The sequence below is a fragment of the Cavia porcellus genome, unplaced genomic scaffold (genome assembly GCF_034190915.1).
Source record: "Cavia porcellus strain 051 isolate PalLab524CR breed Dunkin Hartley unplaced genomic scaffold, mCavPor4.1 scaffold_25, whole genome shotgun sequence".
Lineage (NCBI taxonomy): Eukaryota > Metazoa > Chordata > Mammalia > Rodentia > Caviidae > Cavia > Cavia porcellus.
This window is the reverse complement of record NW_026947508.1, coordinates 31,187,569-31,201,039: the sequence shown is the minus strand read 5'-3', so window position 1 is coordinate 31,201,039 and position 13,471 is coordinate 31,187,569.

Genomic DNA, 13,471 nt, shown 5'->3' with positions numbered 1-13,471 from the left:
ATTATCTATTATCAGATGTCCCTTAAAATGCAAGGCCTATTAAAGCTGCTAAAAATATTGAAGCCCTAATTTCACCATAATAGCATTTTAATTTCAGCAAATCACGCTTCTATTGTTACAGGACATTTTGCGGTAGGAATATGGTAAGAGGTCCATCTTAGCTTTTTTCTTAACATTTTCCTTTCTTTGAGAAGTACAATTAAATCATTGCAATCATCTAACCTTGCTTGACACAAAATTTTACTTATGAAGGGCGAAAACAATGGTCATTAGCATTTAAAAGAATTTGTTTTAAAAGTAGGTAAAGTTTAATTGCTTTAAATCTTCTTGTTGGAATGTGCAGCCGCTGTTGGTTCAACGTTCATATTAAAGAGAGCCGGTGTTTAATTGATTGCTGAATTTCATTGAAAAATATTTACTTTCTTTTCGGGCAAAGTATGAAAGAGATGTCTTGATGCACCCTAAAGAAGGGAGAATTTGAGGGGAAGTGCATGCTTTGGACTAGTTGTTGGCAAAATGACCCAGTTATGTGCTTACCTCTACATTGGATGCATTTTGGGGAAATTTCCTACAAAAGTTTCCAAGATGAACCCTCAAACCTTTTTTAATAGACAGCAATAGGGAGCTTCTACGGCTCGTCTGAGAAGTCTTGAAGTATTTTTTCCTGTTTTCCAGACTCTACGTGTATTTGAGAACTAGAGAGGGTGAATTTGAAGCCTGTCTACTTCTGTCTCCAAAAGGAGTCAAGGAGGTCCCCCAGAAAGGAGATCAGGACTTCAACTTAGCCTGCCAAGTAGTTTCTAGACTCACATCACAAAAAAGAATTTCAGGGTGCATCAGAGTGAGGCATAGGTGGAGTTAGAAAGTAAAAGGAGAATAGAAGATTATAGTTTGAGTAAATGAGGGGCTTGCTGTGATGCAGGGGTACAGACTGTCCTGCTTACAAAGGCACAGGGGCAGCTTTTAAAGAATACCAGGGGTGGGCCAGGATCTCAGTTCTGGAAGCTCTGGAAGAATACTGTGGGTGGAGGGGAATTCAGTTCTCATGGGATGCTGTCCCTGCTGGGGCAGAGGGGTCTCATCATGGGCTCCTCTGTGAGGCTCGGCTGATTCCTGAACCTACATGACTGTGTGTTTGGAGACTTGTAGGGTCTATGAGGGTGTGGAACAGGAGGCTGTGACAGCTGGCAATTGAGCGTCCCTGCAAACCCTGAAAATTACTGTAGTTACTCTCACCTTATCTCTTCCTTAACTGAAAGTCTTTGCTCTTGAAGGTGGATGAGGTAGAGCCGGTGAATTTAGGGCTCCTGCAGACACTGTCCAGTGATTAGCATGGCTCTGTGCAGAACGGAGCGGGGATCTGACCCAGAGTTTTAAGATAATAAGGAGACAAAAAGTTGAATTTTCTTGTTTCCTTTCTACCTATCTTTATTTTTTAAATTCCACCTAACTTCTAAGCGGGCTTGCCTTCTCAAATGGGGATGGGTACGAGAGAAAGTGCTTCTACAGACCTCATTCAACCTTCTCCTTCTATCTTATATGACATTTTGGGCCTTCTCCTTGCGTCTGAGTTATCCCTATGTCTTGCCAATTTTTCAGAATTCCCTGAGGAATTCTGAAAAATTAGTTGCTCTGACAGATAAGAAGGACAGTGATAAGTGGGGTGAGAACAGAGGAATTGGCTTAATAAGTTACTGATTGGGGTCAGCAAAGAAGACATAACTGAATCATCAGTATTATTAGGAGAACATTAACTATGTGCCAATTTCTGTTTTGAATTCCTTCTGAGCATCATTTTCTTTAATCCTTATAATAAGTTTATGGTAGAGGCTATTCTCATTTTCCAAATGTGGAAACTGAGGCACATAGAGGTTAACTTGTTCAGCTTATTCAGTCGGTGGGATCTATCTGGGTACAACCTTTATCCATGCTGCCTGCTCCTACCAACTTCTGCTGAGTCATTGCCTTAACTCACTCCCAGCCCAGATGCTGTTTACAGCCAGGGCGAGATGGTTGACCCCTGCCCACCTTCTCCCTGCAACCTGTGCTTGGGACCCTTGGCTCACTGCTACATGGAATCTGAAAAGTTTCACCAAGTCCTTCCCTCACTGGGGCTCAGTTTCCTTCCCACAAAATGAGCTCAAAAGCTCTTTGAGGTCCAAGTGTCAATGGACTCAGCTCAAGTCCACATTTGCGGACTGATGCCTACTCTGGTCCTGTGTATGGGCTTGGATGGTAAGAGATGGGTGAGCTGCCTGTGAACAGGCAGCTCAGTGCGGCTGGCCATCTTCCTGCACCCAGTACAGAATGAATTGAGTCATTCTGGGTCCCAGGATAATATGAGATTTTGCTTGATTTTTCCCTTAGTTTGCCAGATAAACTCCCAGCTGAGGAGTTGCCTCTTGTGGGAAGATTTTTGGCCCCTCTTCATGTCCCAATGCTCTTGACTTTTCTGGCCTTTCCAGAGTGTGACATCTGTGCTAGTTAGCTTTTTGTTGTTGTGGCCAAATACCTGAGAAAAACGACTTAAAGGAGGAAGACATTATTTTGGCTCCTGGTTTAAGAGTTTCAGTTGATGGTCAGCTGGATCCAAGTCAGAAACATCATGGCAGAAGGGCATGGTGGAGGAAAGCTGCTCGCCTCATGGCAGCCAAGAAACTGAGAGGGTTGGCAAGAGCCAGAGGGCAAGGAAGGAGCTGGGGAGAAGGGTACCCCCTGCCAGGTCATAGCCCCAGTGTCTTTCTGGCTCTAATGTGACTCTGCCTCTTAACAGCACATTGAATTAATGAGACCAACAATCCTATGATCTGATCACTTTCCAAGCCCTACCTCTGAACATATGAGCCTTTGAGGGACATTTAAAAAAATTTGAACCAAGTAGCATCTCATCCTGCAATAGAGAAGGAAGTCAACAGCTCAAGTTGAACTCCTGGCTCAACTGCTTACCAGTGGTGATCTTAGCCTGTTCCCTCATTCGTACGAGGGAATAATAACAATGTCCACTTTTCCTCTAATTGTGTAAGTCCCAAATGAGATGGGTGTGAAGCTCCTGGAACCGTGCCTGTTACATACAGGTGCTATAATAAGTATTACTCATTATTACTTTAGTAAGGGTACTTACTCATGGGTTATTGTAGCCACGCTGTGTGCCCATCTGGGTGTGGCACCACAAGGCCATCACTTTCTAATCCCTGTGGCCAGCACTGTGCCTGCTGCTATGCAGGGAAAGCACTGGGTAGTAGTCAAGAGTAGGTGTTCAAATCCATGTCATGTCACTTATAGGCGTGTGGCTTTAGATATATTCCGTGACCACGCTGTTCTTCTGTATTTTCATTTGTAAATGAAATTAATCACAGAGCACCTGGCATAGCCCGAGCCAGTACAGTTAAAACCACAACCAGTACCAATTGTAAGAACTGGACCCATAGAATCTATGAGGCTAACCTTATCTCTCATTAGTAACTGATATCTGTATTCTACTTTCACAGTCTTATTTAATCCTCACAACAGCTCTGGGAGGGATCCCGATTATCATCTCTGTTTCACCGAGAACTTACAGCTGGTAAGAGGCAGCTTGCCTGACCTTACATCAAGTCTACGGTCACTACTCCATGACGTCTCTTCATGTTGCGAGGTCAGGTGATGAAAGGATGATTCTTAAATAAGCCAGATCTTCTTCCATAAAGGTTAGGTGGGGTGGGAGCTTTGGATTATCAGGAATTTCAGATTAATTGATTTCATCATGGTGGGTCTAAACAAAAGATGCGCTTAGCTTCTTATACTCTCCAGGGGCTGTTATAAATTTGATTATATCTGAAATAGCAGATTTCAAGTTGAAGTCCCCTTTGTCCACTCCGGAATTCAGATTTATTTCTGAAAGACCAGTGCAATTTTCTTATCTTTGTTACAAATTACTACAGTCTGGGTTAATCTCACACAGCAATAAAGCTGTTTGCCTAGGAAGCTTCCTGCAGTGTCAGAGCTGATGAATGGCTCCCTTTGGCTATAATAATTCAGTCTAGAACAGTGAAAAAAAATCACAACAACCTGGTTCTTCTGTGGAAACACCGTTGTGTGCCTGGCTATTTAGAGTATTAGGGATCAGAGACTTCTCTGGGTGAGAGCACTGGAACTTCTGAACCTTGGTGAGGTGAGGTGCAAGATACGCTGGGATGAAATACAGGCGTTGTACAGAAGGCAGCCATGTCTGAAGTTTTCTGAATGTGGCTGTGGATCGGTGACTACAACAGAAGAGTGGGTGGCCTGAAGGGACAAGAGAGCTGGTAGGCTGGTCTCAGAAGCAGAGAAGGGGCTGCAGATGAAGAAGCAGAGGGCTTAGGCTTTGTACTGTAGTTTAGAAAACCTAATATGTATTACCAACTAGAAAATACACTATTGACTGAATAAGAACACTTATTGCATAGTGGGAGAGTGGAACACAACTGTCTTCAATGTGCACACTGATTTGAAGGCTCAGGATTGTGGTCGTTGGAAGTCATGCTTGAAAGATTGAGATCTGAATGAGAGTTAAGAGGTATGTGCTTGTGCCTGAGTGTGTACATGCATGCATGCTCACATGTGTGGAGGAGGCAGAGTATTCAGGTAGAGAATAGCGTCCTGAAGAGCTTGACAGAGAAGCTTGCTTAATGAGCTGAAAGGTGGTCAGTGTGACTGGTGGAAGGGGTTATGGGAGATGCAGCTGGGGTGCAGTGGGGACATCTTCTGAAAGACCTTGCAGATTGGCTGAAGAGTTCAGTAATGAAGCACAATTAAAGCAAATGAATATATTTTGTATTTAGGGTACACAGGAGGCAAGACCATGCTAGCCTGGGAAGAAAGCTGGGAAATCATGGGAAATGCTGAGGGAGAAGAGGGACTCATGCAGCCATTCCCCACCTGGGGACAAATGGTGGCTCACTGGGCTTCAGGAAGTGCCTTGGAAGAAGTATTTAAGTTACAGCTCCAGAGTTAAGAGATGCACGCTTCTGTTAATTCAAGTCTTCACTGAGTTTCATTTCCTTGCCTTCTCTGCCTGCTGAGTGTGCCAGCTTTCTGCAGGGCCTCACCTAGCCCACTCTGGTCTGTGGTCTCCTCTGGTCACTGTGGATTAGCTTCCAGTCCAATCCTGCTCTGTGTTTGGAAAGTGGGTGCTTTGTAGCTCTTGCATTGCCCTTTGCAGAGGAAATCTCCTCATGTGGACTCAAGGAGATTTTAGTGTCGTTACCCTCTCCTTTTCTCATCGCAGCAGCCCCTCATCTCAGTGCCATCGCCAGCTGGTCTCTGTACCACTGGGGAACCTCACAAAGCCTTATTCTTTACTGTCCCCATAAAGGCCTGACCATTCTAAGCATTTCCTTCTGTCCTTTCCCTCTCTTAGGTAATCCTATGAATAAAGGCAAGCGCTGCGGGTTGTCAATTTCTGCCTAGGAATTTCAGTGTTTATCTTTTCAGCATCAAAGTCCTTAAGTTCAGGGAACACATAGCCCCAGTCTCTCTCTCCTTATTCCCTTTACACAGCAAAGATACTTTTAGATTTGCTTTTTAGCCGGCAGAGTCATTTGCTGTTTAGTGGACTGAGCTGTAAGGAGAAGTTACTGTCTGATTTGCAGCCATCCATCCATCCACCCGTCCACCCATTCCCTATTTATCCTTCACTCATCCATGCATCCATCCATTCCTCCATTCCACCATCCTACCATGCCCTACTGTTGTGGACAAGAATGAAGAGTTTTCAAGGATGGCATTTCTTTGACAACTGCCCTCTTTTGAGGATGGGCTATCACAGCCTGGTTTCTCTGCTGGGCTTTCCATTGTCCACAGTGTCCCAACCCAATCTACTATAATGTTAAAACCTTGGATTCTGGAGTCAAAACCCCTGAATTCAGGTCCTGGCTCCATCACTTACCAGCTATGTGAATTTGGTCACAGAAATTGGATTTTTGCATTTCATAATAGCACAGACTTCCAAGGCTAGTTATAAAGATGAAATGAGTTAATGCATCTTAGTTTTTAGAGTGTGCTTGGTGGTTAGGAAGAGCCTCATGAATGTTAGCTGTGACCGGCAATCTTGGACCAGTGGATGTGTTACATGAACTGGGCCAATCCCATTCTCTGTCTTCTAAAATTTGGAATCAAGACTGGAATGAGCGTGAGTTACTCAAAGCTGCTGCACTGAACAGAGATGTTGTAGGGAGGCTGCTCTGGTGCTCTGAGTAAGGAGAGATGGTTTGCTGGGGGGGGGGGAGGAATGATGGATGTGCAAGCCTAAGGATGAGACAGGAGGCGTGGTGCACATGAAGAAAGGGGAGGGAGAGGGGAAAGAAGAAAGAGGGGGACGAGGGAAAGGAGGAAAAATGAGGAGAGGAAGAGGAAGGAGGGAAGAAGAGGCGGGAGAGGAGGAAGAAACAGGAAGGGGAGGAGAAAGAAAAGACAGGCTTAAGGATACTTAAGTGCTTGAGTTCTTTGTCCCTACCTGGTTTATAATGATCAGATCTCACCTGTATCCAGGTAAATCTGTTTGAACTTTTTTTTCTTCAATTACTTTGGAGCGAGTATCTGAACAGGAGCAAAGAAAGCAAGTGAAGCATATCTCTGCCCTCCAGGAATTTGCTTGCCATCTACCACGTGAATAGGGAGATTAAAAAAAAAGGTTGGTGGACTAAGGGATATAACTGCATGTATATTTGAGTGTGTAGGATGGAAAACCATATTACTGAGCTTTTGTTGGATCATTGAACGGAACTGTCTCCAATTTCACTGTAGTGAATGTCCACTTTATATGCTTTAATTTTATAATTTAGACAACTGTTTCTAAGAAGACAATATGTAACCTATTAACTAGTGATTTCTTACTGTATATTTTTTTCTTGAAATTCTGTATTACTTGTACCCTTTTACTGCTTTGTTTTTTTATTTCCTTTCTTTTTTCTCTTTAAATAAAAAAAAAGGTTGTAGTTAAACAGAAAATGAGTGTGGACAGGACTGTGAGAGAAAATAAAAAAAAGGATATACCATTGATTAGGACTGGAGATGGCAGAGGGCTTGATGGAGAATGATACAGTGGCATTAAGCCTGGGTGTGTGGATTTGGTTAAAACTTCCTGTATGGAGCTGAGACACATCTTCTGGATCCAGATACAAGATAGTTGTGGGAAGGAAGCAGTGAGGCCATGAAAAAGGGATTCTCCAAGATATGGCATCTGCTGTCCCTCAGATGTGTCAGGATGTTCCAGTATGACAAGACACAGATCAGTGCCCTGGGGTTCTGCATGAGATTGGGCTTATTCATTAGCATTCTTTTATACAAAAGAGTATTAAGAGTAAGCTCTAAGAGGAGAGCTTTACACTTTAAACACTCTTTCCCCAAATAGACCATGCTGAATGTTAGTTTTGATGAGAAGGGCTGGGTAACCAGCAGAGTTTCCTGCAATTAACTGTGACAACCACTGTGGCCAGCTCTGTAGCCAATGTATCCAGTGTGTCTGGTTGCTGTTTCCCATATATATTTTGAGGGAAATTTCCCACTTTGGGTCTTTGCTTATGACAGTTCTTTACTTAGAATCCAGCATGCCTACCCATTTGGAACATTCTCCCTTCTAAGGTCCAGGTCCACACGGGCCTTTTCCAAGGTGCCTCTTTTGTTCCCTGCATTCCTGGCTATGGCTTGGCTCTGTCTCTGAGCTCCTTCAATCTGTACCTCTGGGCAGCCTTACCTTCCCCGAGCTTTACTGTAGCTCTCACCAGTTGGCCAGTTGTTCCTTCCATGTTTATACCCTGCAAGACAGGAACCTCTCCGAGAAGAAGAACCAGATTTGTTCACTGTTTCATCCCCAGAGCCCCCACATTATCTATTCATGGTGTAATAATGACTTTTTAGTGTTTTAAAGTTGCTGATAAATGACAACCAGAAACACGTGCTGCTAGTGCCAGGAACTGGACTTTAACAAATGCTTTCCTGTAACCCTAATGACAATCCTGCAAATAGGAGGAGTGTCATCAGCACTTTACAGGTAAGAAGTGTGGGTGGGGCTAGAGAGGAGGCATCCTAATTCAGGGAATGGCAGAATTAATTTTCAACTCCAGCTCATTTGAATATAAATCTCCTAACTCTTAAAAGTGACACGATATTATCTGCTTTTCCTTGGACCTTACAAAGAAGCAAATTAGAAGGACAAAAAGGCATTTCCCCCTTTCCCTTCTCTAGTTTTTATTGACTCATTAAGAGGCTTAAAAAGATAACACCAACCTTGAGGATGTTGCAGTGTGTTACCCTCTTACCCCTGTGCCCTGAATGCTGACTTAAAAACTGCTCACTTCCCTTGTGTTGGAAGGATATCATTAACAGTAAGTATAAAGATATTCATTATATCATTGCTTATGTTTGTGAAATGCTCACGAAGGGAATAGCTTTGCAAATTGTAGCATAACTCTATGGAGTATTAGATGATTATCAAAATGACAGATATTTAGATGGTATATGAGGCCAAATAGATATTTATGATGTGGTATTGAGAAAAAAACTAAAACAAAGAAAAAACAAAACAAAACCCCAAACCAAGGAAATAAAAAACAAAGACAAAACACAACACAACACACACTCACACACACAAAACAATAAACAAAGCAAAACCCAACTAAAAAGGAGTGTACAATTAAGAGTTCATGGTTGCAACAAGGCAAAAACTATAGCATTCAGGAGAGAAGAAATATTCTAAGAATACTAATAGTGGTTTTGACAGAATTAATGAATTATGGACTATTTTTGTTTCTTGTTTCTCTTTTCCAATTTTTCTGTAATATAGTTATATTGTTTTTATGATGAAAATGATGCATTCTTTTTAAAAAACTTAATGAATAATTCTATGGCTGAGCCTTACTGGCAGCCAAGGTGACCTTGTGTAAGGAAGATGTTTTCCAAGACTTGGGTCAGTGCATTGAGTGGCGCAGACTCTGGGGTTGGTGGATGCCTGTGTACATGTTCAGCTGCACAGGAAAGCTATCAACCGGGGCTGTCCTAGGGGCCCGACAGATGCTGCATATTTGGAAGATAAGCCATCTTCCTGGGTAACTGAGCACCTTGGATTTCCCATTTGAAGCATTCCTGTTTCTGCATATTGTTGCATCTCCCAGGAGTTGAGCAGCAAGTTTGAAATTTTTTGGCAGGTCCAGGTATGGAAGCAAGTGCCTGTAATCCAAGCATTGAGAAGCTGAGGCAGGAGGATCCTGGAGTGCTGCAAGTGCAAGGCCAGCCTAGGCTACAAAAGTGAGTTCCAGGAGTTTATTTTTCCCCTGTGGGGTGGCATTGGATTTAAAAAAAAAAAACTTCCGATAGTGAAACCTCTCATTTTCATTCTAATTTTAACTTTTTGCAAGGTAGGAAATTGAACCCAGGGCTTCACAGATACTGGGTAAGCACTCTGCTGTGAGCTGACCACTTTTAATTAAAACAAAAACAAAAGCAAAATCTGGGAGACCACACTTGGATGTGATGGATGGTGGAACATTTTTGCTGTTTGTTCAGTCAAGAGTGATTGTGCTTTCTGTCTACTTACAACACCAGTGTGGGCTGTGTCTAGCTTTCAACTATTCTCAGTTCTTCCTAAACTGGCAGAGCTCTTTGAAAATTTAAAATCAAGTGAAAGAAATGGGTTTAGGAAGAATGCCCCCACCTCTTCTGGTTCCTCAGGGTGGACAGCAGCACCCAAGCTCCTCTCTAATTTGAATTCCATTTTGGCTACTTATTAATTGTGGCTGAATTATGTTGGCAAATCCCTTCATCTATGTGGGCCTTAGTTTTTTTTATCTGTAAAGTGGAAGAGAAAGACAGTATCCAGCCTAAGGGTTGTAGTGAGGTAGAATGGATTGAGTTATATCCGACACCTAGTGTAGACCTGGCACGTTCTTAGTGCAGGATAAATACTAGCCCTTGTTATTGTTACTGTTACTGTTATTGTTATTGTGACTGTCTGATGAATCATTCCTTCCCTTATTTCCCCATCTGAAGCAGGTGGGTTTTGTCTTTATTTACTAAGGTATTTTTTTTTTCTTGAAGAACTTTAGGAAGGGAGAAAGAAAAGTCAATGATAGGAGAAGATACAAAATACCCCAAGGATTTCCTGTGCCCTTTGCATTTCTGAGCCTGGAATCCTGTCGTCCTTCCCAAACCCCACTAAGTTTACCCAGGACTTTGGTTTGTTCTCTGTGGACTTTCCCAGCCTGTTTCTTTGTTGAAGATATTTTTTATTTGCTGCCTGAAATGATTGATTCCCTGGCATTGTGCCCTTCCCACCAAGGACTGGAGACCAATCGCTTATCCTACACAAGGCACTGTGCCAAAGCACCAGATGCCACTTCTAATTTAATTCTCACAACTCTTGAGACAGTATTGTCATGGTCACCCATTTTACAGTCATGGCTACGGAGACCCAGACAATATAAATAAGTTGCCCAAGGTTATATGTTAGTAAGAGATGGAGCAAGGGTTCTAATCTAAGCTGATATGGTTATGAAACCCAGTTGTTAACCACTGAAGTTTTGAAATAGTAACATTAACACCTACTGTCCAGGAGGTTGTAGTGAGGATTATTAGTGAACGTGAGAAGCACACTAGGCAGATGTAATAGTGTATACCAACACAAACTAGCTGTGGTTATAATTCTGTGTTCAGATCTTGGTCACCACTGATTGATCTTTCATCTTGTAAGTGACATTGGGAAAATCATTGGGTGTTTTCAAGCCTCAATTTTTTTTTAAACTTAATTTTTTCTTTTTTTAAATTGGTACCAGGGATTGAACTCATGACCACGTAGTTACTAGGCAGGCGCTTATGCCGCTGAGTTAAATCCCCAGCTCCTCAAGACTCAATTTTTTTTGTTTTTTGTTTTTTTTTCCTGTGAGACTGAAAAATAGGATGGGGTTGTGATGGCAATTCGGTAATACGGGTGAAGGCCTTAAAACATTTCTGGCACATAAGCAACAATAAATAGATAGAACTCTAGAATATGGCCTTGGGGATGGTAGAGAATCTCCTTTGTCTTATTCATAAATGCGTGCCCTGTGCCCAGCCCTGAACCTGGCACATCCTGTGTGCTCAGTTGGTGCCACATGAATGAGGGGTGGAGCTCTGGTGGTTGAGGCTACCGTGTTTCTACCACAGCCATTCCTTCCGGGTTTACCCAGCTATGTTGGATCCTTCCAGAGGGCCAGGCTGGCTCTGTCACTCTGGCAAATAATTTGATAGATAGATCTGGACAGCCCATAGATTCTATTTCCTGAGTGGCCTGATCCAGAGGTAGGGCTTAGGAATAGTCACATTAGCACCCTAAGGCTGCTTCTACCTGAGATTTTATCATTTTCCTGTGAGCTAAGTCTATTTTAGAAGTTCTGTCTGGCCTAATTGGGGTGCCTTGTCAAAATTTATTGGCTGGAGTCAAAGGGAAGACCCTTATCAAATTAGGATTGCATAGGGCTAGGAGACCACTGGGACCTGGGCCACCCTGTGGCCCCACATGGGGCCTCCTACCCCACCTTTCCCTAATAGGAGGCCCTGCGCAGTTAGAATTCAATTAGACCCTAGTGAAGGAAGTCTTCTAGGCAGAGCCGGGGCAGACCCATGTCTGGGCTGAACAGAACAACCGATTTAAGCTAAATCAACGCCTACTTAAGTGAGCCGTAATAAGCATTCTGGGGGCAACACCAGCCTGGGGGCGTCATTTATCACTGGGTAATAGAAAACCGTAATGAATAATAACTTGGGCCCAGCAGCTGAAACATGCATACATTATGGGTTCGAGCTGCTGCTGTCCACCGAGTGAGGAGGGTGATCTGAGGCCAGAGTGGTGGGGTTTGCATATTGAATTCTGCTGCTGTGCAGGAAGGCCTTTGTTGTACAGGAGAGCCATTAATCTCACACCCGTGTTGCCAGTCTGCACTTGGCGTGGTGAACACATGCTTTATTTGCTTGTACTGCACCAAGAGGGAACAAGATGCCCCAGAGGAGAAAATGTACTCTGGAGAGATGCTGGTTTTAGCCTCTGCTGTTGCCTGAGTAGGAGAATACAGTTAAGGCCTGCTCTAAGGTGTGGGTGTGTCCTCGCAAGGCCTTATTAAGCTGGACATCAGTAGTGCTGGACAATGGTAGGATTACAGACAGCACCAGGGTGAACATACGAACTTCATACCCTGGCCTGTCACATTTGGTGTCTACTGCTGCTCTCGAGATGGATATTAAATCTGTACCTTGTTTTATAGACAAGAAAATTGAGAATTAGGAGAGTTAAGAACAAAGTCTAAATTCTTTGCTCTTCAATGTCTTCCCTTCCAGAAAGAAAGAAAGGCCCTGAAACCTCTCTGTTCTCTTGATCCCGTCACTTTGGGCTCTGAATCTAGTTATCGCCCTGTCACATTGTGTCTTGGTTTATTACTCCCTTCTTTTGAAGGTTCTCCTTGTACCTTCCACAACTTGCCTCCTGCTAGTCCATCTTGGCCTCCTTATGGGAATAATCATTACTTCTCAGTGCTGTTACAAGGATATATGGCAATCTGTGCTAAATCCAGATTCTCTCTTGGTTCCCTCGGTTTGGGGTAAGAGAGGGCCACTGGAACAATGAACACAACACAACACAACACAACACAACACAATGTGACACTGTGTCTTCCTGATGCAGACTCCCACGCAGCTTATTCCCAGTCTTTCCATCATGTTCCTTGAGTCATACCTGCTACCTTCTGCTGCTGCCAGGAAGCTTCCATCATCCTCTCCCAGTTAGCCTTGGGCTAACCTGGAGTGACTCCCAGTTCAGTGTTGACCTCTTCTTCTGCCTCTAGCACTGGTTTCTTGGTCCCTGGCTCCCTGGAGGCTGTCCATTCCTTTTGGTTAGAGGTGGCTTCTCTTCTGCTCTCCATGCTCCCTGCTGAAGTGGGGCAGGGGACATTTTCTCCTGAATGTTCACTCATTTGTGTGTGCCTTCATTGCATGTACCTTCAAACAAGCAACTGTGTGCATCATCTAGTGCCTGGAAATTCAAAGGGGACCTAGATGACGTCCTTCTATGTTGAATGAATGCCTTTCTCAGAGACGCATCCATCTCCTGGCCTATCCTTGTATTTTAGTTTCAGAGCTGCATAGTGTGATGTTCTTTGTTTGTGAGGAATGTGTTGCTGAGGCTTCTTCAACTTGGCAGGATCCTGACCATAAACAGGACTGCTTAGGACCCATAATGAGTTCCTGAAAGGCTGGAACAGAACGTGAGAGCCTCGAGCTATGCTGGATGAGATTCGTTCCCATTCTGCTTCTGGTCATTATCCAGAGACCAAGAGGGGGCCTGGGCCTGATGTTCATTGATTGCGCTGAACTGATTTAGATTGGCATGTTAAGATTGAACAGTCAATGTCAGGAAAATACTTCCACTGCATTCCTCATAAACCATTGTAAATAAACTGAAAGAGTCAGCTCACTTTAATCAACCAAAATT